This window comes from Ursus maritimus, unplaced genomic scaffold (assembly GCF_017311325.1).
Source record: "Ursus maritimus isolate PB19 unplaced genomic scaffold, ASM1731132v1 scaffold_3, whole genome shotgun sequence".
Taxonomy (NCBI): Eukaryota; Metazoa; Chordata; class Mammalia; order Carnivora; family Ursidae; genus Ursus; species Ursus maritimus.
The window spans coordinates 74,335,754-74,362,950 of NW_024425563.1; the positions used below are offsets into that span (position 1 = coordinate 74,335,754).

The 27,197-nt window shown below is 40.0% G+C and overlaps 1 long non-coding RNA gene across 2 annotated transcripts; it reads left to right on the forward strand.

Annotated features, from left to right (window-relative positions):
- Positions 1 to 6,232: 6,232 nt before the first annotated feature.
- On the forward strand, positions 6,233 to 16,884 carry LOC103658674. Of its 2 annotated transcripts, none has more exons than XR_005838613.1 (3): positions 6,233 to 6,279; positions 10,497 to 10,563; positions 16,170 to 16,884. It is a non-coding gene; the product is annotated as an uncharacterized LOC103658674 (long non-coding RNA). The 2 variants fall into 2 exon arrangements; XR_567247.1 differs by lacking the exon at positions 16,170 to 16,884 and adding an exon at positions 11,052 to 11,284 and having other exon boundaries at positions 6,241 to 6,279.
- Positions 16,885 to 27,197: the final 10,313 nt, after the last annotated feature.

Genomic DNA, 27,197 nt, shown 5'->3' on the forward strand with positions numbered 1-27,197 from the left:
AGACGCTTAACCGCTATGCCACCCAGGCGCCCCCCAAGAGATTTTTTAAAAGGGAAAATGGTATTTTCCTTTGTGGTATATTCTATAAAATCAATACATAGTGGATGTGTCAGGCGTATAAAAGACTGGCAAGTCAGAAAGACTCAGAAATAAGTGTAAGACATAATGGTGACCTGACTGGTGAGGTGTGTGGGTATATATTTGTGAGTACATGCACATATAAAGCAGCGCAATCCAATTTTCCCATCTGAAAAATACAAATAATTGCACCTTTTTCACAGTGGCCTTGTGAAGATTAAAGGGAGGGAAGCTTGTCAAGCATTTAGTGCAGCACCTACCGCACCAGAGGAGCTCCGAGGGGGTGGAGAAGAAAGCCGCAAGTACAAGAGCATGCAGGCAATGCCATCCATTTGCCTCCTTTTTCTGCACAGTCTGTGGTCTGCCCAGGAGCTGCTGTAAGTGCTTTGTGTGTTTTAACTGCTTTCATTCGCACGACAGGTACCTCTAAGTACCTTTAAGGCAGGTGCTATTTTATCTCCATTTTGCGAATTAGGAAACCCTCACCAAGGAGTTACTTAAGCCTTACATTGCCGAGATTACAAAGTTGGCAAGTGGACGATTGCTGGAGACAGGATGGATCCCCATCAGTCTGTACCATAGGCATCGATGGAGTGTGAGTGTACCCAGAGCCCGCTGCAAGGTTCTGATGGCTTCTAGGGGGTCCTACTTTTTGCCCAGAGGCTTTCTTTTCCAAAATTAGTCATCTCATGGTTCTTGGTTTGTGAAACTGCTTAAATTTGCATAATTATAGGTTTATAGGAGACCTCTACATTCTTTAACTTTTCTGCCTGTTTCCAGCCATCTGATGATTTGTAGTTTCTCTTAAGAGCTGTTTAGATTTTCTTGGTTCTTTGTATGCCTAGTAATTTTGGATTTTATTTTGAACATTTTGAATATTATAGGTCTCTGGGTCCTGTCAATATCCTTTAAAAATGTTGATTTTATTGTTGTTTTAGTAGACAACCTGGTTAAGTTCAAACTACAAATCCTGTCTTCTGTGGGCAGTGGTTCGATTTTTAGTTTTTACAGCTATTTGGATCCCATCCCACATATGTCCCACTGTGCCGGTGTGGGACCTGGTTGAGGCTGTATACTGCGGTTTGGTTGTAAAGCCTTCACTAAGCTGTTTTCGGTCTCTGTTGCACATGCACATCTCATGGGTGAGCCTAAGACCTGTGTGGGTTCACACAGGGATACACAGATGGAGAGTTTCTCCTTCAGCTCCCTCCTCTGTGAGTTCCCATCTTCCAAGGATATTTTATCCCTGTCTCCTCGCTGGAAAGCTGCGGTTTCTCTTAGAGTTTTAGCCTCCCCACAACTGTTGTGCACTTCCCATAACTGGGACACAGGGGCAAGAGAAAAAAGGAACAAAGAAAAAAAATGTGAGAGAAATACTTTTGGTTTCTCTTACACTTTGGGGTGTGGGGAGCAGGCCCTCCACCCGTCTTCTGCCTGGAGATAAGGGTTTCTCTCTGGGTTTTAGGAGCCTATAAAACCTCAACTTTCACTGGGGTTTGCTGTGGGGAAGGCTGGGACAGAAAAAAAAAAATAAAGATTTCTTCCTCACTCTCAGGCTGGCTACTACCTCATCCTGTGATGAGAAAGAAAGTATTTCTCTTGGAGAGTTTCATGTCCACGTGTGCTACGCAGTAGAATCTGGACTGCCCTTGAGCCTAAGCTGGGAAACTGTTGCATAGGTTGTTCTTTAAGTGTTGGTTTCCTTCCCTAATATGTCTGCTCTTATTCATTTTCAGAGTTCTGGAATATTGATTTTTTATATTCTTTTGCAGGACTTTCAGTTATAATCACCAGGAGAACTAGGGTGTAGTGGGCTTACAGCGACTTACATGAAACCAGAAGCTCTTTAAAGTTATCTTTTAAATTGAGATACTCCCTTCCTGTGTAATCATATATTCCATATATACTGTGATATAAGGAACCTTAATCCCCTGGAGTTACCTATTCATTGGTTTCTTTATTCACTAAATAGTTGAATGCCTACTCTGTTCTACATTCTGAAAAGAATGTGGTGGAATACATATATAAATAAGACCCAGTTTCTACCCAAATTTCTCAGAGTATGCACAGAAGACAAATAAACCAGTAACTGCAATACAGAATCAGTGCTATAGTGGATCTTTAACTTTTTTTTTTTTTTCACTAAACCCCAAGCAGGGAACTATCTCTATTAAAGGCTAAGCTCTGATCTCTTCCTCATTTTTCGTTTCCTTTGATAACTGCCCATTTCCCTGTTTGCCTTTTCTTTTTTTTTTTTTTTTTTTAAAGTACAGTCCGGAAGAGTTGGTTCCAAGGTAGAACTAAATGTTTTTATTTCACAAAGAAAGGCATATATTTTAAGCAAAATTAAAAGTAAATTCTTACTTTACTGGGTTACTTGAGAGGTCTTTAGAAACTAGATACATCTTTTCCAGTGTCCTCTGCCATCATTACCCTTTGGTCTCAAGATCTTATCTCTTATCTAAGGCTCAATCTCTGAGTTACACACTTTAAAAATACATTCTTTCAACCATTGAGCCAATGCTAAGCTATAGCTGTGAGTTCTATTTTAGTTTGTAAAACTTAGTTGCTTAAAATAACAAACATGTATTATCTCACAATTTCTCTGAGTCAGATGCTTGTGCCTCTGGTTCTGAGTCTCTGTTGAGGTTGCAGTTAAGCTGTCAGATGGGGCCACAGTCTCATGTTAGGCTTGACTGGGAAGGATACACTTCCAAGTTCCCTTATGTGGTTGTCAACAGGATTCAATTCCTCTTGGGATGTTGGACGAGGGCTTCTGTTCTTTGCTGGCTGTTGGTCAGTTCTTTGCTCTGTACCTCTAGTTCCAAGCTGTGCATCTCCAGAGGGCTGCTCTTAACATGTCAGCTGACTTGCCTCAGAACCAGTGTGTAAGAGAATATAAGAGAGCATCCAAGATGGAAGCCATTGTCTTTCTGTAACCTAATCTCAGATGTGAGGCCATCACTTTTGCCATATTCTATTTGTTAGAGGCAAGTCACTAATCCAGCCCATGACCAAGGGGAGGGTGATTATAAACCTTAACTGCCTAGATCAGTGCATTTCTTATTTGCTGTAAATAGGACTTCTCTGTGCTAAGTCTTGGGACATGATAGCCTTTGCATGCTAACTCAAAGCATCTAAAATTCCATAGATATTTATCTTTACCCTTTTTATTTTGTTTATTCATATTAGCTTTGAACTACTTCCTTTCCAATAGGTTGGATTCACTCAGACTAGATCCCACTTTTAAAATATCCTGCAGGACGTTATAATGTACATTTATATATTAATAAAAATAGCTGTCTTCCTAAAGAAGTCTCTACTGTCTTTCAAAAAAGTATGCAAAGTATTTAAGACTTCATATTTATGTTTGATTCATGTGCCTGTCTGCCTCTTATTTGTTTGTTGCTTCTTATTTCCCAGTTACTCTTGGGAGTTGGAGGACATTTTGTGATAAAGGAAAATCTTTATCACTCAAGGTCACTTTGGGTATAATTTTTCAGGCCATGTGATTCTGGGAGAACTCTGTAAATTCAAAATTGTATTATTATTTATGTATTAATGCATAACTAAAGATGCACTGATCAAAATCACAGCAAGGGAATTACTGCCATGGAAAATATATACATTCCATTTTTTTCTATGACCTGCACTAATAGGACTATCTCTAATAGAAGAGAATTAACAACCTTAATATTTTAGTTAAGCATTGTGTGATTATAATGGGATGCCACTTTAACCTTCTGCTTGTTGAATTTGTGTCCACTTCAGATTTTCATAAGTTATGTTATATTCTACAAAATGTATTATTTTTGGTTTTCATATGATTTGATTTTCCCTAATTTTTGAAAATTTTCAGTTTAACAAGACAAAATTTGGAGCATCCTCTTTCATCTGTACAGGAAATAATCTACTTGTTGCTAAAGCTAACTGAGCATTATTGACCAAATTATTATCACAGTGCTACAGGAGCACATGGCATATATGTTGAGAGCCCTGGGAAACAAGGGCATGAACATTTTGTCCAGAGGGGTCTGAGTCCAGAGATTGCTTCTAAAGACAAAAACAAAAACAAACCCTGAAATGTAATCACTGTACATAGGTAATGCAGGAGTGCAAAAATCAATTTCTCTTAAATCCTAAAATAAAAGATATATTTCATTATCCTTTGTCAAATATTTTATTCATTGAACAAAATGTATTGGGTATCCATATGTGCCAGTTCTCAGCTGAGAATTGTCACTTCCTTCAGAGCTCATGGTATGATAGATAAAACAGGAGTAAATGGCTTGAAACAGTGCCATCTTTCTTTTTTTCAAATGGGCTTTTTAAGAAGATTTTTTTAAAAAAAGATTTTATTTATTTATTTGACAGATAAAGAGAGCAGCAGGCAGAAGGAGAAGAAGCAGACTCCCTGCTGAGCAGAAAGCCTGATGCGGGGCTCGATCCCAGGACTCTGGGATCATGACCTGAGCCAAAGGCAAACGCTTAACCAACTGAGCCATCCAGGTACCCCAGAAGAAGATTTTTTTTTTTAAAGTTTATTTATTTCTTTTAGAAAGTGTACACACAAGCTGAGGGAGGGGCAGGGTAGGGGAGGGACAAAGAGAATCTTAAGCAGACTCCCTGCTAAACACAGAGCCCTTCTAGGGGGGCTTGATCTCACAACATCAAGATCATGACCTGAGAAGAAATCAAAAGTGCGGTGCTTAACTGACTGAGCCTCCCCGGTGCCCCTAAGGAGAAGATTTTATTATGAAATATATTGCACATATATAAACTTTTGACCAAAAACCATTCACTACCTTTTAGTTGATGAAGAAAATATTTAGTATAAATGGTGTAACTAGGTAACAATTTTTAAAAATTCTCTCACCAAAGAAGGACATTAACCAGTCTTTTTAATCCCTTCCAAGCAACCTCATCTGAAAATCTTAGTGCTCTAAACCTGTTACTCCCAGATCAAAGACTTTCAGTAGTTCCTCTTTGTTCACAGAATATACCTCAAACTTTTAAACCAAATGTCTGAAGACTTGGGGGGCCTGGGTGGTTCAGTCATTAAGCATCTGCCTTTGTCTCAGGGCCTGATCCCAGGGTCCTGGAAATTGAGCTCCGTATCGGGCTCCCTGCTCTGCTGGGAACCTGCTTCTTCCTCTCCCACTCCCCCTGCTTGTGTTCCCTCTCTTGCTGGCTTTCTGTCTCTCTGTCAAATAAATAAATAAGATCTTAAAAAAAAAAAAAGTCTGGAGACCTGTGGTCCCAGAAGACTTTTCTAACCCCATCTTTCATTACTTTATTACTTTTCAGCTCCACCTTTCATAATGAATATTTGTTACAACACCGTATTTCAACCAAACCATTCTCTCTCCTTACGCTATTTGTCTGCATGCCTTTCCCTTCACTTGGTTGTTTAACTGGTCCTTAACCAGGGGCAATCTTGTCTTTTCCCTCCTCCCCTCACGTTTGGCAATGTCTGGGGACTTTTCGGTTGTCACAGCTGGAGGGGACTACTGGCATCTAGTGGGTGGAGGTTAGGGAGGCTGCTACAATGCACAGGACAGCCCCTCCAAGACAAATAATTCTCTCTCCCAAAACATTTCTATTGCCAATGTTGAGAAACCCTACCTAAATAGTACTTTCCTTTCTCTTTGTTCAAATTCCAAACTCTTTATGGCCTCTTTTAATGATTATCTCCTCTATGCAAGCTGGTGTTGTCCTTTCCATCCAAATAATCACTCTTTTGACTTTGAACTTTTCTAAGAGAAGTGCTTTTGGTACTTAGTATTTTAAGTAATTTATTTAAGACTAATTTTTTAGAGCAGTTTTAGGTTCATTAGCAAAATTAAGAGGAAGGTACAGAAATTTCTCGTATACCCCTGCCTTCATACACACATAATCTCTCCCATTATCAGTATCTCCCCAACAGAGTGATATGTTGTTATAAATGATGAACCTCCATTGACACATCATAACCATCTGAAGTCCATAGTTTACATTAGGATTCACTCTTGGTGTTGTACATTCTATAGGTTTGGACAATTGTGTAATGATAGGTATCTGTCACCATAGTGGCATACAGAGGAATTTCACTAAATACTAAAAATGCCTGCTTTCGCCCCCATACCCCCAACCACTGATCTTTTTACTGTCTCCACAGTTTTGCCCACGTCCAGAATGTCATATGGTTGGAGTCATAAAACTGTAAGTAAACATCTTTTTTAAATTGGCTTCTTTTGCTTAGTAGTGTGCATTTCAGCTTCCCTTATGACTTTTCACGGCTTGATAGCTCATTTCTTTTTAGCGCCGGACAGTATTCCGTTGTCTGATCCATTCACCTACTGAAGGACATCTTGGTAGCTTCCACATTTTGGCCATCATGAGTAAAGCTGTTATACATATCCGTGTGCCAGTTTTTGTGTGGACATAAATTTCCAACTCATTTGGAGTGCAGTTGCAGGATCATCTGGTAAGAGTAGGCTTAGCTTTTCCCGTCTCCTTTTTACACCCACTTCTATTCTTCCATCCTCTGAAGTTCAGCTTACAGTATGTCTTCTTCAGGAAGTCTGTTGGATCACTTCCGCTCACAGAATTCTTTCTTTCCTTTAAAATCATTTTATGGAAGTGGTATGGTATAGAGCAGTGGTTCTCAAACTTAAGCAGGCATTGGAATCCTGGTGAAGAGGGCTTAGTTAAAACACAGATTCCTGGACTCCATTCTCAGAGCTTCTGATTCAGTAGGTCTGGGTGGAACCCAGGAATGTGCATTTCTAACAAGTGCCCGGGGGATACTGATGCTGCTGGTCTGGGGACCACACATTGAGAACCACTGCTAAGGGAAGCGTAGAAGACCACCCTTAGCCAGACAGGTCTGGATTTCTATCCCAGTTCCTCTACCTCCAAGCTGTATGTCACCGAACTAGTTATTTTACCTCTCTAAAGCTCAGTTTCCTCACCTGTAAAAGGGGAACAACAATAGATTAATTAGAACTATACAAAATAAGATGTATAAGTGTTATAAAATAGCAGATTTCTTTGGTATTATTTGTATTGTTTATGATAAATACTAAAATATACCAGTTATTATTTTTTTGTTGGAAAAGAAAAAGTTAGAGTGTAGAGATTTGTTGACATTCACAGGCCAAACCCAAAGAGTCTAGTAGCCAGCACTTCCCAGATTGGACTGTGAGCCAGCTACGGGGAGATGAGGAGCAATTGTTTATCATACAGTGCATGTGAGACCCACTTTTGTGTGCATATTATTTCAGAGTGCGTTGATATGTTACCATCTGATGCAGAGCATCCCAATTGGGCAGAGTTTCACTGCAAGTTTCTCAGAGGATTCGCTCTTCCTAATGTTGCGCTCACCATGTCTGCTTTTAGCATGGATGAGAACATCCAGTCCAATCTGCTGTGCTCTAAGTGGTAGGGTTGGTTGTTCTTGATGTACGTGATATAAGTTACAGCAGAGATGGCAGGGGGTTGCTTTCCTCACAAGAACACAGTGGGAATCGCAAATAGGACCCTTCAATGGTCCATGTTGATAGGTAATTTCACCCAATACTCTTGACTGGGCTTGGCTGAGTGGCGCTGCTCTAAGATCTGCCTTTAGGTTGAAGGATCAATGTCTATAGAGGAAGCTCTTTTCATTGCTATGGCAACAATAAAAGAGAACACAAAGAAACATGCAAGGCATATTGAGGCCTAGGCTTGGAGCTACCATTTTCTCACTTTTGCCTGCCTGTTTTGGTCAAAGCAAGTTTCATGAGGTGAGAAAGATAGTCTGTCTCTATGATGACATTACACAATCAATTTACCAAAAAATTGGCAAAACGAATGAAGGCTCTATGTGAGGAAAACTATAGCAATTTCAACATAAAATTAAGGTCTGAACAAATTGAGAGGCATACCATGTTCTTGGATGAGAAGATTTAATTGTAAAGAGCTAATTATTCCCAAATCAATTTATATATTTCATATAATTACAGTTAGAATACCAACTTGGATTTGTTTTGTGGAACTGGACACACTGACCTTAGAGTTCAATTGGAAGACAAAGAAAAAAATCTTAAAAATAGACAGAAATTTATCTAAAAGAATAGTGACCGGGGCATCCCATATATCAGAACATAGTCTATAACCACTAAAATTCAAGTAATATATGGAACTGGCATAGGAGTAGACAAATTGGTCATCCAGATACAGAGCAGGAAACATTAAAATGTAACATATGACAAGATTATTTTAATTCTGGGAGAAAAGATTTATTTAACAGTTGGTGCTGGTAAAACTGATTGCCCACCTATAGGAGTGTAAAATTAGATCCCTACATTTTGTATATATAAAAATCATTTCCTGTTCAAATACTTAAATATAAAAATTAAAATGTTAAGAATTTTAGGAAGGAATTTAGGAGGTAGCATACAATCTAGGGAGAGAGAGAGAGCTTAATAATAATAATAATAATAATAAATCCTAGATTAGAATCCTAGATTAAATGAATCCTAGATTAAAATCCTAGATTAAAAATTACATATCTGAGAACATAAATATTAAAAGTCTTGTACGCAAAATAAACTATAAGCAATGCCTGCAGACAGTCATTAGATTTGGAGCAAATTTCTGCAAAGCAGATGATGGATTAAGTAAGGATTAATAACTATAATACTCAGCTTTTACAATTTGACAAAAAAGACAATAGAGAAATAGATGAAGGAGATAAATCTGCAGTTCACAAGGGCAAATCCAAACAGCTGATAAATATATTAAAAGATGCTCTAATGCAATAGTAGTCATAGAAATGCAAACTAAATTAACATTGACGTACCGCCTTATACCTGCCAGACTGGTATACAGTTTCAATGTTATAGCAGTTATTGCAAGCAGGGATTCAGGAGCTGGAAGTATAGTTATCATGTTGGCAAATGTGAATTTTCATAGTCCACCTCTTTGGTACCCAACATCACATTTTTCTTTCCATTTATATAACCTCCCCCTCTTTCTCCAAGTCCAGATTTCTAGGTGATGTTCACTCCACTCCATCAGGTCTCCTGGTGTTTCCCTGGGCTCGTGACATACAGACTAAAATACAAGTTATTGGTTCTCAACATAATCATTTGTGGTAATTAAGAAGTACCAGGAAAAACTGCAATATAAGCTTCCGTTTGGAGAGAGACAGTAAAAAAAAAAAAAAAAACAACCCAAAAAGCATAAAAACGTCCCGCTGTCACCGGTCCACAGCAAATATCAAATCCTAATGGGTGGGAGTAGCAAGAACTCTGTGCGATGTCAAAGAAGTCACTGCCAGTCTATCAGACCCTTCTGTTTTCTGGTAGGTCTCTGTTGTTTCATTCCGCAGCCTCTGGTGCTTGCTGGGGTGGGAGTAGGGGATCCTCCTTGTCTGTTATATTTCATGACCACAGGTGAGGTCAGTTATTGCTTTTTAACAGCTCACTTCTAGTTGGTGTGACTTTGGGGTGCTTGAGGATGGCTTTAGAGGCTGATTGATGGAAACATCAATGCAATATGAGGAGTAAAGTTGGGGATAGTGTTAGGCACATAGATGAGGGGGAGGGGATAACCCAGAAGGGCAAGGAATTTATCTGCTGGTTTCTTTTTTGTGTTTCATCTCTTTGAATATGTAACCTTCTCCAAATGTGTGAGTAGTGTTTATTTGGCCTCTCCACTGGGGCTTTTTTTCTGCTCTGAGGTGGTGGGAAGAACGGAGCCTCAGTGGGTCCCTTCTTGTCTGGGAGGGACACAGGAACTGTGGTGGCTCTGTTATAGAGAGAGAACAGCTGCCGTGCCAGTGCTTGGTGCTTTCTTCTGGGGAGACTGGGTCAACCAGTGGTATTGGAAGACACTGCCAATGGCATGGTGAATCTGGCCACAAGTGCCTTATTGTTCCTACTGGAGTGGATCCAGTACCATCAACTGCCCCTCACCGAGGGGGCTGGGTCTCATGTGATTCCCACCCGTCTCATGCATGTGCAAATTCTTAAAATGGCTGTAAAAACTGACTACAATCATATGACACATATTATTTAATATTTACACAAGTGACTTTTTGTTTATGCAGGATTTTATATTTTATCTTGGTCAGTTTTCATTTTGTTAATTTAAGAGTTGGTGAGCAGGATCATAGGAAGGAAGCCAGCTAGTCTGTAGTTCAGGCAAAAGAGGGAAAGGTGGGGAGCAAACCCTTTCTTATTAGGGCTTGCATAGCCAGGAATTGCACTAGATTGGCCAAATGTATTAACTTGGTGGGTCAGAATCACCTGGGAACTTTGCATACGGCGCACGTGTTTAAGTCTTGTATCCCTTATTAACTCTCCGGGTAGTACTCCAATATGTACTCAAGTTTCAGCTCTCCCTGCATTAACCCATTATACCTGAGGTCGATATCATTGCTCTCTTTATAGAGTCCCAAGCCGGGGTTCCCAGAGGTTAAGCTGGATCGGGCTGGAAGATGGAGAGGAATTTTAAAAGGTAATTTCTGCCTGATTTGGTGGGGAGTTTAGAAGCTTGAAGATCATAGTTTATGTTAATATGACATTGTTCTTGCCCATTTCGGTGAGGACTGATGACATTCCAGGTATGCTTAAAAAAAGTATTACACGTTAAATCAAGAAACAAATCTTCTCAGCGGTAGTTTGCCACCTTATATTCATAGCCCATTTTTTCATCAAAATTTCAAATATTATATGCACATAGTTAAAAAAATAAAACAAGGAAGAAAGAGTTTCTCTTTCAATATTAGATGTTTCTAATTCATCCTGGGGACTGGCATGGGGGAATGTTTGTGTTCTTTTTAAGATATGTAAGTCATTTTGTCTCACCTCCTCTGTCTCTCTAACCTTAGCTTCATTAGTTTCCCACTCCAAACAGAATAACATGTAAAGTCTTTCACATGATCTAAAAGACTCCATGACCTGGCCCTGCCTGCTTCTTTAACTTTTTTCCACCATTTCCTTTAGCCCATGTTACCTCCCTGGCTTGGTGCTGAGGGTCTTGCATTGGATGGATTCTTCGCTTGAAAGATCAAGTCTGGCTTTCAGGTCTTTCCTCAGCCTATTTATACAATGTGTCCCTTAGTGTGGTTTACTTTCTTAGTGGGGTTGGTTGCTTTCCAAAAGTATCTATCTGTTTAATTGTTCATTATATTTCTCCTCCACACATGAGTAAATTCCATGAGAATAAGGACTTTGTCTTTTTCATCTATGTTCCTATAATACCTAGGAAAGAACAGTGCCTGGCCCATAAGAGGGCATAATACATATTTGTTGAATGAATGAATGAATATACCTTCCTGAGGACACACAAACAGACATAGACGCGCACACACACACACACACACACACACACGTACAAACACACAGAGAAATTTACACCAATAGAATCATGCTATCTTTAAAAACAAAATTGATTATCTTTGAGATTTTCCTAGAAAGACATAGATTAACTAGTATTTTTTTATGGCTTAAAGATCTTTAGGATATAAAATTTAGCTAAAAATAAGAAAGCAAAGGACCGAATGTAATACTATTTTGTGGATGTACTGTAATTCATTTATCAAGTCACCTACTGATGGATATTTTGCTTTGGATTCCAGGAGTTTGCCATTTCAAAAGTGCAGCAATGAATACAATCATGGTGTCTTGGAGTACCTTTCTTTCTCTCTTACTTTAAAATTTTTAATATTTCAGGTGCATACATATTTGAACATCATTTTGTCAGAATCACCATATTATGTGACTGTTATTGCTGGTTGGGGTGGAGATATTATTAATTAACATTGATACCTGAGAATTTTCAAAAATCAATATGATTCTTAGAAAACATTGTTCTTTTTACTTTAGCTTCAGACTTACTGTAAGTAATTTTATTCTATGAGAGATGCCAATTTTTAAATGAATTTCCTGGAAAAGAAAGAAGTATTTCCCTTATTACTCTGACTTTTGAAATAATAGCAAGAGTCGGTTAACTTCTCAAGTGTAAAACTCAACAGGGCCCATGCCTGCTGACCCATGAGAAATTTCAAAAGGCTGGCTAATGCATTATTGATTGTACTTTTTCTAATTAATTCTAGTAAGTGGGCAGTTCCTGGGGGTGGAGTGGCGGGGACAGGGCCTCGAGCAGATCATATTGTATGTCCCCTTCTCTGCTCCACCAGTCCTGTTAATCTAGTGCTATCAGGTCATGAGGAACACAGGCAGTTTTGGTGGTGAAAAGTTGCTAAAAGGGCTAGCTCGGGGATGGTGCAAGGCAGGGAGGGAGAGGTGGTTCCTCCAGCTGCGCTGTGTGGTTGAGAATAAGATGCTGTCACGCTGAGTGTTCATAGGTAAGACTCAGGTCCGACTAGCTAGCAGAACCACCTCCTGCCTCACGCTGTGGCTGCTTCTCTGCATTCCAATTCATCTTGCACCAAGAGATGATGAGAAGGGGAAACGTAGGTGGCCCAGGACTGTTTATCTGATCCACATATCTTGGATGAGTGTTTCTCAAACGGTTACTTTTGTACCTCTGGACACACTCCAGTTTATCTGTGTTTCTTTTAAAGACATTTCTGTAAGCTAAGCAGGGCCTCCCACATGCTGTTCCCAACCCTAGTCTGTGTCTTGTCATATCACCACCCTCTGGGCAGCCACAAGTTATGGTATTGAGAAGTAATGACCGGCTCTCCAAGACATGGCAGGACCTGCCCTTTCTGAATGGCAATTCCAAGTCTATTTACACACCCAGCGCTAAGAAGAAAGCAAGCCAAGAGAGAATCTGTATGCATCTTAAGCACTTTAAATGCACAGTGAATTCTCATACTTTTAAGTGTGGCCAAATGAATATTTTGAGCCTTATCAATCTGGTTAGCAATTCCTCTTTCCTCAGGGAGAAGAAAGGGTTTGGCATAAGGTGGGTAGAATGGCAGATGTATTTTCTCTTCTATATCTGGATTGAGTCTAAAAAGAGAGGTTTTCTAAGTAGAAGTGCTAGAACTCAGTTTAAGCCACAGAAGTCTGAAGATAGGGGCTATTTTGAACCCACCTTGGCCTGTGTTCCTCTTTATTTTGTCTTTCTGTACTTTTTATGTAATTTTGATTTTTTTAAAACAAAATCTTGGGAAGCCACATATAATCTAAGTAACATACCTGGTGATGTGATGTCAGGAGTATTCTTATCTATCTGGGGCCTTTTTCTTGTGCTAAGGGCTAAGACTCCATGAGATACTAGAACGCCTCAGAAAGAAGATGAAGTCACTGACTGAGACCTCCCATTCCCCAACCAGATGGAAACCACTTTGTGAGATCCCCCTTTCTCCACCCCAGCTTCTTATATCCTAGTGCTTAGTATGGCAGGTGGTAATGGTAATTAGTATGGTAGTGAACTTTAAGAATGTAATGAAATGTGGACAGGTTCTTAACTCATATATGAACTTTGCAAGAATGTATACATTTGAGCTGGTTTTGAGCATCTTGTTACATATTCCCATCATGCTGATACATGATTCCCATTCAGTAGGCTGAATTGCATAATAGTTCCAAAGGCTCTCCCTGCCAGAGTCTTGTTCATGTTGTATTCCAGAAGACTCTGGAAGGATCTGATACTTAGGGAAAAAGGGCCGGTCGTGTTAGTATGACTGTAGGCATTTGTTCGTTTTCTATTTGGGAAAATTGCTGTTCTTTCACCAAGATAATTGTAATTTTTAAAAGATGACACTTATTAAGTGATAATGTAGTGATTTCCCTTCCAAATAGGAGGAATGAATCGAATTTTTTTTCTAAAGAAACTATTATTAACGTTAATGATTTGTAGGTCACTAATTACTTTGCTTGCTGCTCATGGGGCAGTGGTAGGATCTGACAGTCCAGGACCTTGCTCCCATAATTATAGATATATTCCTTCAAATGATAACTGAAAAATTGCGTGTAGATGTTATTTTGTAAGTAGTTGAATTATAATTAAAGCTCTGTAGTGCATTATTTTGTTTCATATAAGTCTCCATTTTATTTTATCAAGTTTTTTTTTTTTAAGCTAGGTACACTTGTACTTTCTTATTGAATAGATTCCACCTTGGATATAGATAGTCACGCCTGTTTTATGCTAGCAGGGAAGGAGTAAAGAGGTGAAGATTACAGGAAACAGGAGTAGATTGAGTTACATAGCCCTCTTTGTAAGTAACAAGGAGAGCTGAGAGAATATAGTCCAAGGATGGATCTACTCTTCCAAGTATAAATGTTTATTTCTTCAGTGCGGTTGTAGATAGCCCATCAGAGATAAAATAATAAGCAGAGATGAGCACAGTTCAAAATGAACAGATGTCTTCTCTATTGGAGTAAATTTTAACTTCAAAGACATATTTTTATATTTAATTTTTGGTTGCATGGTGTATTTCAAAGCTTCAAAATGATTCCAAAATTATTTTTCACTACAAGATTTCAATAACACATCGTGTATCTCTGGAAGGTAAGAATCAAAGTGTATGACAGGCACTGGGAAATCACGGCAGACAGTGGCAAAGTGATCTCAGTTTGTGTCATAGAATTCTCATGCTTTGGCTGAAACTAGTTTAAGAGACGGTGGCATAATGGAAGGAGAGAGTAGGCAATGTAAAACTGTAAGGAGCCAACAATGATGGGAAAGAAGACAACTTTAAGAGTGGACATTTCATTCTCCCTTCCTGAAAATTCTGGAATGATGCTTTCTAGGGAATGTGCAAACAATGATTTGGAGGATGACAGCATTAAGACTTCAATGATGTCAAAGCTTAATACAATGCAGTGTGGCACAGATAATTGAGTATGCATGGAATATCCTTTAATACGTAGACCAATTTTTCCTGTGAGCCACCATTTCTAATTTCATGTTGCTATGAAAAGATGGCAATAAAAAAAACAAATAACAAGGAGATAAGCTGTTTGTTATTCCTTCTTAATTTTGTTGCCATGTCTTTCCTCATATCCCCTCAAAAAGGGAACGATACCAGAGCATGGTTTGAGATCTCTCAAGCTTTGTATTTCTTTCTCCCATTCCTCTTTTCCCCTTTTGCTTGGCCTTGGGACAACATTAGTTAACATTCTAGTTGTTTACCCCTTGAATTAATTATCATGAGTTGTAGAGACACAAGTTCTGCTATCTGTTGCACATCATTAAATGGCATCATTAAAACATTAAATTATATCAGGGTGAAAAGCAGTTGTGAGTTCTGCTCATTTATATACCATCCTTGCAAACTCTCCTTATGAACAACCATCTGTGCAAAGATCTCGATGAGGAAAAAGAAGAGAAGCCTATAGATTATAGACTCTGCACAAACACGGTTGAGGAACTCCACAATAATTGTTGGCTCACAATGAATCCCCACAGCACTCTAACATAGTTGGAGTGAGATTATGGCCAGAGCTCCACTGTCTCTCACCGTTAAGAAAACTATGTTTGCATTAGCTGTGGAGTGTATACTGTACCAGTTTCCTACTAAGAGATGTATGTTACAGTATCTCTGTTAGACGGTTACTGACTCAGTGGAAGTGTGGCTACAAAGAGCTCCAAATCTCTGCTCCAGGTGGTTGGAAGAAGGTGGGAGGTTAGCACATGGCCGTTCTCCATGAGCAGCAGAAAAGGGCGGAAGTGAGGTTTGTTGGGAGGGTCTTCTTTTGTTAATGGCTTTACTGTGGCTTGACAGAACCTTAGAATTAGGTCAAAGGTCTGTATCCGTCAATAGAGCTCCTTGTCTCAGGGCTCTGATGGAGGAGATCTTGGTGTAAATCCTGGATCTGCCACTTACTTTGTGTGAACTCCAAGTCTCATTTCTACATTTGTATTACTTCCTAAAGCTGTCATGATGATTAAATTAAATCCTGTCTGTAAAGACACTCAACTAAGGCTGCTCGCTCTTATTTTAATGATGTAGGTAGAAGTGCAAATGCAAATCACAATGCTTCCCTTCTTTTCTAAAGAACTGTAGATGAGGGATAGGGAGCGGACGATGAGTGTGTGACTGGAGATGGCGTGGGGGTAGGCCATATCTCCTAGGGTTCCCGTATCTCCTAGGGTTCATGTTGCTCACTGGCTTTTCAACTCTTCTTTGATTCCTTGTGTTCCAGAGCCTGAGCTGTAAGAATCAGCAATAATGGACTGGTGAGTAGGCAATCCTGAGGTGCTGCACATCTTTTAGCCTATAAGATACTTGCTTCTGGGTAGGTATAGAATTAATTGCAGTCAAAAGGAAGCCAGAGGCTATAAGTCAATCTTGATCATTACTGAATGCAGAGCAAAAATTCTGGAATATTAGACTAAAGCAAAAAGAAGATTTACTAAACATGGTGTTATAGGTTTAACTGTGTTTCCCACCTCCACCCCCAAATTCATATGCTGCAGTCCTAACCCTCAGTACCTCAGAAGGTAACTTATTTGGAAATTGGGTGATTGCAGATGGAATTAGTCAAGATGAGGTCATACTGAAGTAGGGTGGGCCTTTAATCCAAGATGATCAGTGTCTTTATAAAAAGGGGAAATTTGGACACACACACACACACACACACACACACACACACACACACGGAGAACACCATGTAAACATGAAAGCAGAGATCAAGTTCATATATCTTCTAAGTAAGGATCACCAAAGATTTCCAGCAAGTCTCCAGAAGCTGGGAGACAGGCACGGAACACCTTCTGTAGCACAGTCCCCAGAAGGAACCAAGCTTGCTAACATCTTCATCTTGAACTTCTATTTTTTTCTTTTTCTTCAAAAAATTTTTAAAGATTTTATTTATCTGAGAGAGAGAGAGAGCATGAGCAGGGGGAAGGGGCAGAGGGAGAGGGAGAAGCAGACTCCCCGCTGAGTAGGGAGCCCAATGTGGGGCTCAGTCCCAGGACCCTGAGATCTTGACCTGAGCCGAAGGCAGATGCTTACCCTACTGAGCCACCCAGGTGCCCCATCTTGGGCTTCTAGATTCTGGATCTGTGATACAATAAATTTCTTTTAAGCCATCCAGTTGGTAGCAGTAGCCCTAGCAAACTAATACACATGGGTAAAATTAATCTCCATTTCTCTTAAACAAAGCTGGGAAGAGGGTGAAGCAAATGAAGCACTTGCCTCAGCGCGTTTAAAGGGCACCACACACACAAGAAGGCCCTTACTAATGAAGATAAATCATATCTGAATGCAGTATTTTTAAAAATTGAAACTAATGCAAAATATCAATGCCAAAAAATATCAAAAGTTTAAATAGCAACAGGATCAACAAGAGCTTCATGCTAAGCATATTGGAGCATGGGGCAAAAGAAATGAAAAAAAAATTAGTAATACTATGTTCATAGTGTTCTTAACACTAAACTTATATCTGCTATATGAAGCATCACAATCAAGACCTTTATACATGTACACTTGTCTAATGATTTCCTCAGGGTAAATGATTAGAAGTGGACCAAAAAATGCACAGATTTTATGATTGGATACTCATTGTTAAATTGACAAAATTTTGCTTTCCCCATTGGTTTATGGATACCTTTTTCTCCTGGATATAATTTGATGTCTTGAATATTTCACTTATTTTGTGAATTGCCAATTCACATCCTTTATGTATTCGCTTGGGTTGTTCATCTCTTTCAAAGTGTTTTATTTAAAGAGCTCTCATATTAAGGATATTATCTGGATATTAACTCCTAGTTAATGTTATATATATTGCTAAGTTTTCTCCAGTTTATCAGTCAGTCGTCCTTTTTTTTTTTTTTTTAAGATTTTATATATTTATTTGAGAGAGAGCCGAACGCAGATGCTTAACTGACTGAGTCACCCAGATGCCCCAGTCCTCTTTTAATTTATGTTGTATTTTACACAACCAGAAACCTGAGCGTAGGTGGAAGACGAGGTGACTGGAGCAGAGAAGAAGGTAGAGCCTTTTTGTAAGGTCACAGCCAGACTAATAAGCACCAACGGCAGGCACCCGAGGTCCAGAACAGGCCAGAACGATGAGGAAGCGTTTGTCACTGTATCTCTGCACTCATGAAGAACTCAATACAGGTGTACCTAGGACACACATACTGACTGATTGGCCTGAGCTAATGAACTCCACTTTTTTATTTTTTACCTAAGCCAATCTGAGTTTTTTGTACTTTGTAGCCAGAAAGAGTCCTGATTAGTCAGGCCACATAATTTGGGGAAAATCATTTTTTTTTCCTGTTAAATACAAGGAGACATTTCCAGGGAACCTGAAGAACTGAAAAAGTAGTAGACTTCGTTTTCCTGATTTTGGAGAGCAAAGGCTCAGGTGGTGTTTAGACGGACTAATTATGAATGAGAAGATAAATTAGAAATTTGTCATCAGAGTCATGGAAGCTGGGAATATTTCCACATATCTAAAGCTCAAAGTGTAAAGGCTGAATTGGAACAGAGGGTCAAAACTCTTTGTTTAGCCCCATGGAAGTCTGCCTCCAGGGAGAAAATGTGCTGATCCCATTGACTTTTGGCATTCTGGTTTTGTGGCAATTATTTTTTATTGTATAATACTACGTTGGCATTTGGCTTTGAATACGTCGGTCTTCTGAGTGGGTTAATAGGAGTCCTCCCTTGGGACATGGCAGAGTACCAGTGACTGAGCTATTATTATTTCACTCTAAATTTAGCCTTCTCTGTGTGGCTCTGTGATGATGTAGCTGGGACTTTGCAAACTACATTGCCCAGAATTCTTTGCCTGTTAGCCTCCTCAAGTAGCAGGCCCTACCAAGGAATTGGGAGTCAGGAGGAGAAGAGAAGGGATTTTCATCCTGCTTGCTTGTTATTCCTATTAGTAAGGCTCCTACATCAGCATTTTGTTCTGGTCTCCAGCTTCTTGTAGTACTTTGCTTGTGTGTCTCCTCAGAGGTACTTGGAGCAACGAGGTCTCCCTCCTTTGAGGTTCTAGGCTCTGATAATCTAAACTCTTTGTATTACCCTGGCCTAAGGGCTGGTAGCTGCATTTAGCATCGCTGCATTACCTCAGTGTTTCTATTGTGCTCTTTCAGCCAGCAAACACCTGTGTAACCAATTCCTTATATTTAATTTCCTTCCTCCCTAGACCCTAATATGTAATAATAGGAATGGTCCCAGGAAACATCTCCTAAAAGATAGAATTCTGGAATTGGTTCAGTTATGTTCTTGGGCTTAAATACATACTGCTTAACTCCTTGGCAAAAAAAAAAAAAAAGGAAAAGAAAAGAGTCACTAATAATCCATGACATGCATTGGTATCATGATTAAGTAAATGGTCTCTTGTAGTTGATTGTGATGAAGTGTTTGTTGAAGCAAATGCCTTGGAGACCAAGTAGCTGTCATACTTTTTTGTTTTGTTTTGTTTTGTTTTGTTTTGGTAGGAATGAAAACTGCAAACACTAGAAGGTAGGGTAACTGCCTTTGATTGCACTGGTGAGTTGACTGAGAGAAAAATGACAAACTTCAGGCCTTTAAACTTTCAACTAAAGACACTGTTGGATAATCAGAATTTCTATAGCAGCCCCAAAAGAATCTCTTGTATTTTGTAGCCACTGAGCTGAATTTGCTGCAGATAGTCCATAATTTAATTGGGTAGGTTGCAGAATTACAATACCAGTTGGATTTATAACCTGCCAACTTCTTACTGGAAAGATTGGGAAGGAGCGAGACCTGGAATGGGGTATCCGTATAAATTCAAAGCTGAGAGTCTTGAACCCTTGAGTGTTTCTGAGACTCCCTTGCCAGCAAAATCAGCTCCTCCTGCCTCACCTTGTCAACACCTACCAACACGACCTCTCAGGGCTTCTATAACTTGAGTCAGAACTAGTACAAGATATGAGTCAGGAGGGTATAGTTATGTTTAAAATAATTACGAAATTTTGTTGCTACATATTGGCAGAAACATGGTGAATTCATGTGGGAATGGGTTTTCTGGTTGTTAGATTAAGATGGATGGAATATCACATTGGGTTAGGCTAAGTTTATTGATAGGAGTTCACAGAGAGTCTGGATTCAGTGTATGAGCTCAAGCAGCTGAAAGTGGCTGTAACAGTTTGCTTGGCTGATTGACACTTGGGCTCATTGGTTGTCTACATTCAATGAGGCTGAGATGTCAGAGCTTCTGGGAGTAATGTTGTGGAAGAAATCCAAAGGTTTAGAGAGTTGCAAACTTTGGAGCAGAGCAATCATAGACAGCCTCACACTGCTCCACTCCCTTTACTATAATACTAGCGAGGGCCCAGTGATGACTTCCTTTACTAAGGCGCTGAGAGATGCATTAGTGAGAGGAGCTCCAGCATCTGTTAACAAACTGCGTGACTGTGGCGGCGGTTCTCTGGAGGCTCGGGATAACGGCAGCAGAATGCTTTGACTCTCTTTACACAGAAAGACAGTGAGACCCCTCGAACTTGAGTTTGTTGGGAACAGAAGTAGAACCAGAACCCATATCTTGTGACTTCCAGTCTGAGACCCCTTCATTAAGCCTCATTAGGTCCAAATCCATCAATCCTGTATAGTTCAAGACTCAAGGTCACTTTGGTTTAACATGTATATATTCGTGCATACTTGTTCTCTTCTTCACATATGACTTACAGGGAGAAAATAATGAGACAATCTCATAACATGCAAAACCGAACATGGCAGCCCGTTACAGTAGCGGTTGCATGCACGTTTACACTGCTATCCAGCTGCAAAGGCAGCACTGAGCAGTTGTAGGAGATCTTATGACCTACAAAGCCTGAAAAGTTTACTATCTGGCCCTTGATGGAAACAGTTCGCTTACCCATGCTCTAAAAATAAAAGCACTGCAGATAGAGCTTAAGTTTCCTGTGATCACTCTTCCTCTTGTCAGCATAAATTTAATAATATTGTGTTTTCATGTTTATAGATTATTTGTCGATTTAAATAATCTATGATTTCTCTGGTCACTAGGAAAGATGGGGCAATTTTTCCAGAAGACTTAACAGAATGACTGTCTCCTAAAGAAGGTGGGCTACTTGGTCTCCCCCTTTTTTAATTTTTAAATTTTATTTGATAAATTTATTTAAGGATTTTATTTATTTATTTGGGAAAGAGAGAGAGAGAGCATTAGCCAGGGAGAGGGGCAGAGGGAGAGAAAGAATCTCAAGCAGACTCCATACTGAGCATGGAGCCCGACACAGGGCTCGATTCCTCAACTCTGAGCTGAAATCAAGTGTCAGAGGCTCAACTGACTGAACCACCCAGGGACTCCTCCCTACCTTTTAAAAGTAGGCTCCACACCCAGTGTGGAGCCCAACATGGGGCTTGAACTCACAACCCTGAGATCAAGACCTGAGCTGAGATCAAGAGTCAGATGCTTAACCAACTGAGCCACCCAGGTGCTCGGGTCTCCCTTTTCACAGGTGAATCTTAAAGAGCATAATTACCAGAGAGAAATTTATAGGTCACTGGTACAATGCAAAGTTGCCTTCTAATGATTAGGAGGTAACTTTACTTTTACAATTGCTAACATTCACTATATATATATATTTTTTTTTTAAAGATTTATTTATTTATTTTAGAGAAAGAGAGAGCAGGGGAGGGGCAGAGGGAGAGGGAAAGTGAGAGAATCTCAAGCAGACTCCCCATGGAGCATGGAGCCTGATGTGGGGCTTGATTTCATGACCCTGAGATCATGACCTGAGCCAACACCAAGAGCCAGATGCCCAATTGACTGAGCCACCCATGCACCCCAACGTTCACTATATTAAAAAAAAAACCCTCTCTTTCAATATAACTCTGTAGACCAACCACTTAAAGGCAACCATTGTTAATTGTTAATTTACATTCCTTATGAGCATTAATATTCATTGAAAAATGCTAAAAAAATACAAAAAATAAATGGATGCATTCATTATTTTCTGATTGTTCTAGCTTAGCCTCAGATGTAATATTTATAGAATATTTAGTCAATAAATAATTAGTTGTCACCTGCCTCTTTTTTTCTTGAGGGATATAAGATTGCATGTATTTTCCACAAGTCAAGAAACACGCTCACATCCAGGACAGGCCATTATTTTCTAAATTACTGAAGTCATCCTGGAGATGAAGTTGTTTTGAGATGATTGATTTTTTTCATTATTCCACCAGCCTGAATATTTACTGCTGTGTTCCTTTTCACCATTCATATTTAAAAGAATCTCTCAGGGAAATAGAAACATAAAAAGCCCCTAGGATCCTTCTCCATTTTATTGCTGCTATGACACACGCCCTTGTCTAGCTTCTGTCTTCCCTGTAGAACTCCATCATGGCTTCTTGGTCAGATTTGTCTTCCAGAGATGCTCCATGTGAGAATGCTTCCTGATGGAGGAACAATGGCTACTGTGTCAGTCTGAAGACCTACTCCAATGCCTTTTCTCAAGTGATTAAACAAATATGCTGGTTGAATAGTGATTTGATTCTTCCTTCAGCTTTGCTTCCCTCTGCTTCAATGAACACTGTATTAGTGTCCCATCGCTGCTGAAATAAATCACCTCAAGTTTAGTGGCTTAAAGCAATACACATCTATTGGCTAGTAATTTTTGGAGGTCAGAAGTCCAAAATGGTTCTCACTAGGCAGAAATCAGGCTGACTACAGGGCTGTGTTCTTTTCTGGAGGCCCTAGGGGAGCATCTGTTTTCTTTCTTTTTTCAGTTTCCACTTCATTCCAATTCCATCTTCAAAAGCAGCAATGGCCTGTCCCATCTTTCTCACATCACATTACTCTGACACTGACACTCTGGGCTCCCCCCCACATTTAAGGTCCCTCATGATTACATTGGGCCCACTATGGATAATCCATGGTGGAGTCTCCCAAGTCAAGATCCTTAATTTAATCACAGCTTAACTACAGCTCAAAGTCCCATGGGGTATGTGAGGTAGCGTGTTCACAGATTCTGGGGACTAGAACGTGGACATCTTTCTGGTGGCTGCATTATTCTGCCTACCACAAACACGTTCACTCAAAAGAGTAGATAATGTCTGGGGGTGTCTGGGTGGCACAGCGGTTAAGCGTCTGCCTTCGGCTCAGGGCGTGATCCTGGTGTTATGGGATCGAGCCCCACATCAGGCTCTTCCGCTATGAGCCTGCTTCTTCCTCTCCCACTCCCCCTGCTTGTGTTCCCTCTCTCGCTGGCTGTCTCTATCTCTGTCGAATAAATAAATAAAATATTAAAAAAAAAGAGTAGATAATGTTTGAAATGGAACAGAATTGTTGGGGAAATTTTGTTTTCCTGTCGCTATTTCTCAATCATACTAGTTTACTACATCAGCTGTCTCAGTATAAAATATGTTTTGGGGATAAAATTACTATTCTTGCATGCCCCTTTTCCGGGCTGGCCTGAGACAAATTATGAACCCACAAGTGAATTTGTCTGTCTATCCCCCCACTACCCTCCCTGAGTCCTGTTTCTTCCCTCCCAGAACTCTGCTCTCTTTTCTTACTCCTTGTCTTAAGCTAATCCTGATAAGGTATTTTGTAATAGGAGCTAAAAAAACGATGCTCCTACAGATATTTTTACATTATCAAAAGGTTTTGAAAATCAAAAGACTTCTAAGTCTTTAAGACACAGAATGGAGTTTTAAGATCCAAAATCCCAAACCCAAAAGCTGATAGTAAATTATATTCAAATATTTGTTCATCATATGCTATGCTAGTCGCTGGGAGGATTCAAAGATAAGGAAAGCTCAATTCTCAGTAAGTTGTTGATCTGGGCAACTGAAAATTCATATTATTGGATCAGAGGACTTTCAAATCACCCATGTAAGTTCTAGTTCTTTGTAACTATACTATCATTGACAGCATTAGAGTTTAAAAACTAGAATTTTTCTTTATGGAATTGCTATGGACCTGTATTTACCAATGGCTTCAAATTTACTAACAGAAATGTGCCAGGGGAATGTAGCCTTCAAGTTTCTTATACCTTCTGATGGCAGAAGGTGGGGAGGAAGGGGTGAGACATAAACTTCAAATTTGCCATTATATAATTTCTTCTGGTTTGAATATTCTTTTCTAAATGATTCAGATTCTTAGATGTAAAATTGATTTTCCTTCCTTCTCTATCTTTCTAAAATGGTATCTGGTTGTATTTCACGATGAGGTTTATATGACCACATGATCGTGGGAGACTACAAGGGCCTGTGGATTTTAGCTAGTCTCTGCTGTGGAGTGGTCATTCTGGTTTTCTTCTTAGACCAGTATCTACTGAAATGCCTGTGTGGTCATTTGAACACATGCTGACCTATATCCTGCAACCAGACATATATTTCTAGAGGTGAAATCTCCACATATTGTGGCTTTGCTATCCCAAGATTTTGCTGGTCCTCCAGCTCTCAGAATTTGTGTCGCTTTATCAGAGCATGCAGAAACCACTAGGGCCCTGCATCACCTGTGTCGAGGGGCTGTAGGAGACGTTAGTGCTGCTTCAGGCTCACTTGGCATCCTTCACCAATGCAGCATTATTGCTTCTGCATCATGCTGGATGAGGGTGTATGTGACACTCCAGCTAGGGGCATAAAGTCTTTGAAGTGTTGCAGGTAAGATTTCCAGGAGACACACTCTGAGATGGAGATTTGCATGAGAAGTTTGTCGAGGAGGGCTCCCAGAATCTACAGCTGGGTGAAGTGGTGGAAGAATGATGAAAGCAGATGGAAGTGTGAGGGAATGCCACAAAGTCTCAGCCAATCCTGTAGGGAAGCTTTGAAGCTGAAATAGACCATCAAGGTGTCCTGAATTAAGGTAAGGGGGCTAGGCACCCTCTGTTGACCAGTAGTGGATCGGTATTAGACCTGTATTGACCAGTCACTGGATGAGAATTGCTCCGTGCCCACCTGACCCCCGGGGGCATTCCCTTGGACAGTGGGGCTCTCTTCAGCTGAAAGCAGTTTTCTGAGAAATATTTAGCTGTGAACTCTCAGACATCAATATTGTCACCGTCTAGGGAAATGAGTGCATTAGTCTTGGAGGAGGGAGGAACTGGGGGCCAAACCACAGCATCCACTATCCTGTGGAAACATGCCGTTTGCCACTCCTGACTCCCAATTGACATTCTTGGGATCCCCCCTCATCCATCTGGATATTTCTACTCTGTCTCCATTCCCCCACTCTGTCTAGGCATTCTACCCTGAGAGGGAAAGGAAGACGCATAGTCATTTGGTGTTTTTTCTTTATTTCCTTGTCATTTCATTTTCTGTACTCTCCCTGGACAGTAAGTGTGGGCTTTCTTTTGTCCTCCTCTTTTCTGTAGGGGACTTCTCCTATATCATGTTGTCAAGAACAGAGAGGAGTCTGAGATTCTACTCCGCTCTCCAGCTAGCCAGTTAGCTTGCCATAGTTTCATGGCGTCTGGCAGAAGACATAAGTCTCCTGAGTTGGAGACTGGGGGCTTTATTACTCAAGGCACATGAGGTAGTAAGCACTTTATATTAGTGCCTACTCTCCACTTTCTCCAAGTCCCATGGGAGCAATGTTGATGGCTCTAGATGAGTGCTATGTACACAGTGGATTTATGTCACAGCTGAGGAACTCTAAGCATTGGAAACCCCAAATCTGCCCAAAATTTGAACCAGAGGGAGACATTATTTTCATTTTACTAGACAGCAAACAAACCTATCCTGTGCTGCAGAGGAACATACTATTTCTGTCTTTCAAGGCTGTTCTTTGTAAAGTATCCTAGAAAAGATAGTCCTGAATAGAAGACTGTCAGTGCCTCTACTTACAAGATGTGAAGAAATGTGAAGATTCGTGGAGAATTGTCTCCTAACACACACATCCCTAACCCATAAGCATCTTTTACAGCTCAGCCTTAAAGGTAGAGGATGTATTATTTCTACATTGTGGAAGAAATTATAATCAGAGTCTTCTAGGCTTGACTATTGTTATAAGAGCTTCAGAATGCTAGAAACTAGGGATTAATAAGGATAAAATATATTGGCTTGATATCACCCAAATAGTGCTCAAATTATCTATTACTTTTGTATTCTTATGCCTTTTCTATTTAAAACTTAGGAAGATCACAACTGTATGATGTTTGTAACACACAGATATTGTCTTGTCTAGGACCATAATAATCTAAAGACTGCTTTTACCTGAATTGGCAAATTACTTTTAGGAGTATTCACAGCATTCAACTATGTTTTGTGTTTTATTTTGACATGTAAACTGTCAGGTAGTAAGGTAATTTGTGCTATTAGCCAAGGGTAATTAACGTTAGCTGCTGTAACAAACAATTTCCAAGTTTCAGTGGCTTAATACAAAAAAGTTTCATTTCTTACGTCACAGAACAAAGTAGGTCAGATGGCTCTCCTGGGGATTCTCCACCCCCACCCCATGTTGAGTCAGGGACCTAGGGTCCTTCCATCTGGTGATTCTACTTTTCAGTAAGACCCCCAGACTCCTTCAGTGGGTACCCTCCATTTGGGCAGCTGACTAGCAGAGTGTTGAGGACCTCAGGGGATGTTTTAAGAGTCAGGCCAGAAAGTGAGGTATATCACCACCTATATTTCTTTGGCTAAAACTAGTTACATGGTCTGACCTACATGCAAAGGATGGGAAATATCATCTTCCTATTGTCTCTGTCATATTCCTTAATAAGAATCTGTCAGTCAACAGTATTTATTGATGATCAGCTTGGTGCTTATCATTGTGTTATACACCGTGAAAATAGGAAGAGAGTCAAAAGTTTTCATCCATGGATATAGAGAATGGGTTCAGGCAAGAAGTCATTTTTGACTCATTCTCTTTAAGTTAATCATTTATTTTTTTTAAAGATTTTACTTATTTGAGAGAGAGAGAGCACAAGCAGTGGGGAGAGGTAGAGGGGGAACAGACTCCCCACCGAGCTGGAGCCCGATGCAGGACTTGATCCCAGGACCCTGGGATTATGACCTGAGCCGAAGGCAGACACTTAACTGACTGAGCCACCCAGGTGCCCTTATGTAAATCATTTAGTAATAGGTTGAATCAAATGCTCCATTGCAGGTTAGTTTTTTTTTTTTAATTAGGGGCATATTTAACCCCTGGAAGTATAAATTATAGTGTGTGTATCAAATAGCATGTTTTCTGGATTCAAATATTAGGTGCCTAGATCCCTGGTAGTGATTGAAGACAGTCCTCCGTGTACAACAGCTGCAGCAACAGAAGGGGGTGGGCAGAAGCAGTGTA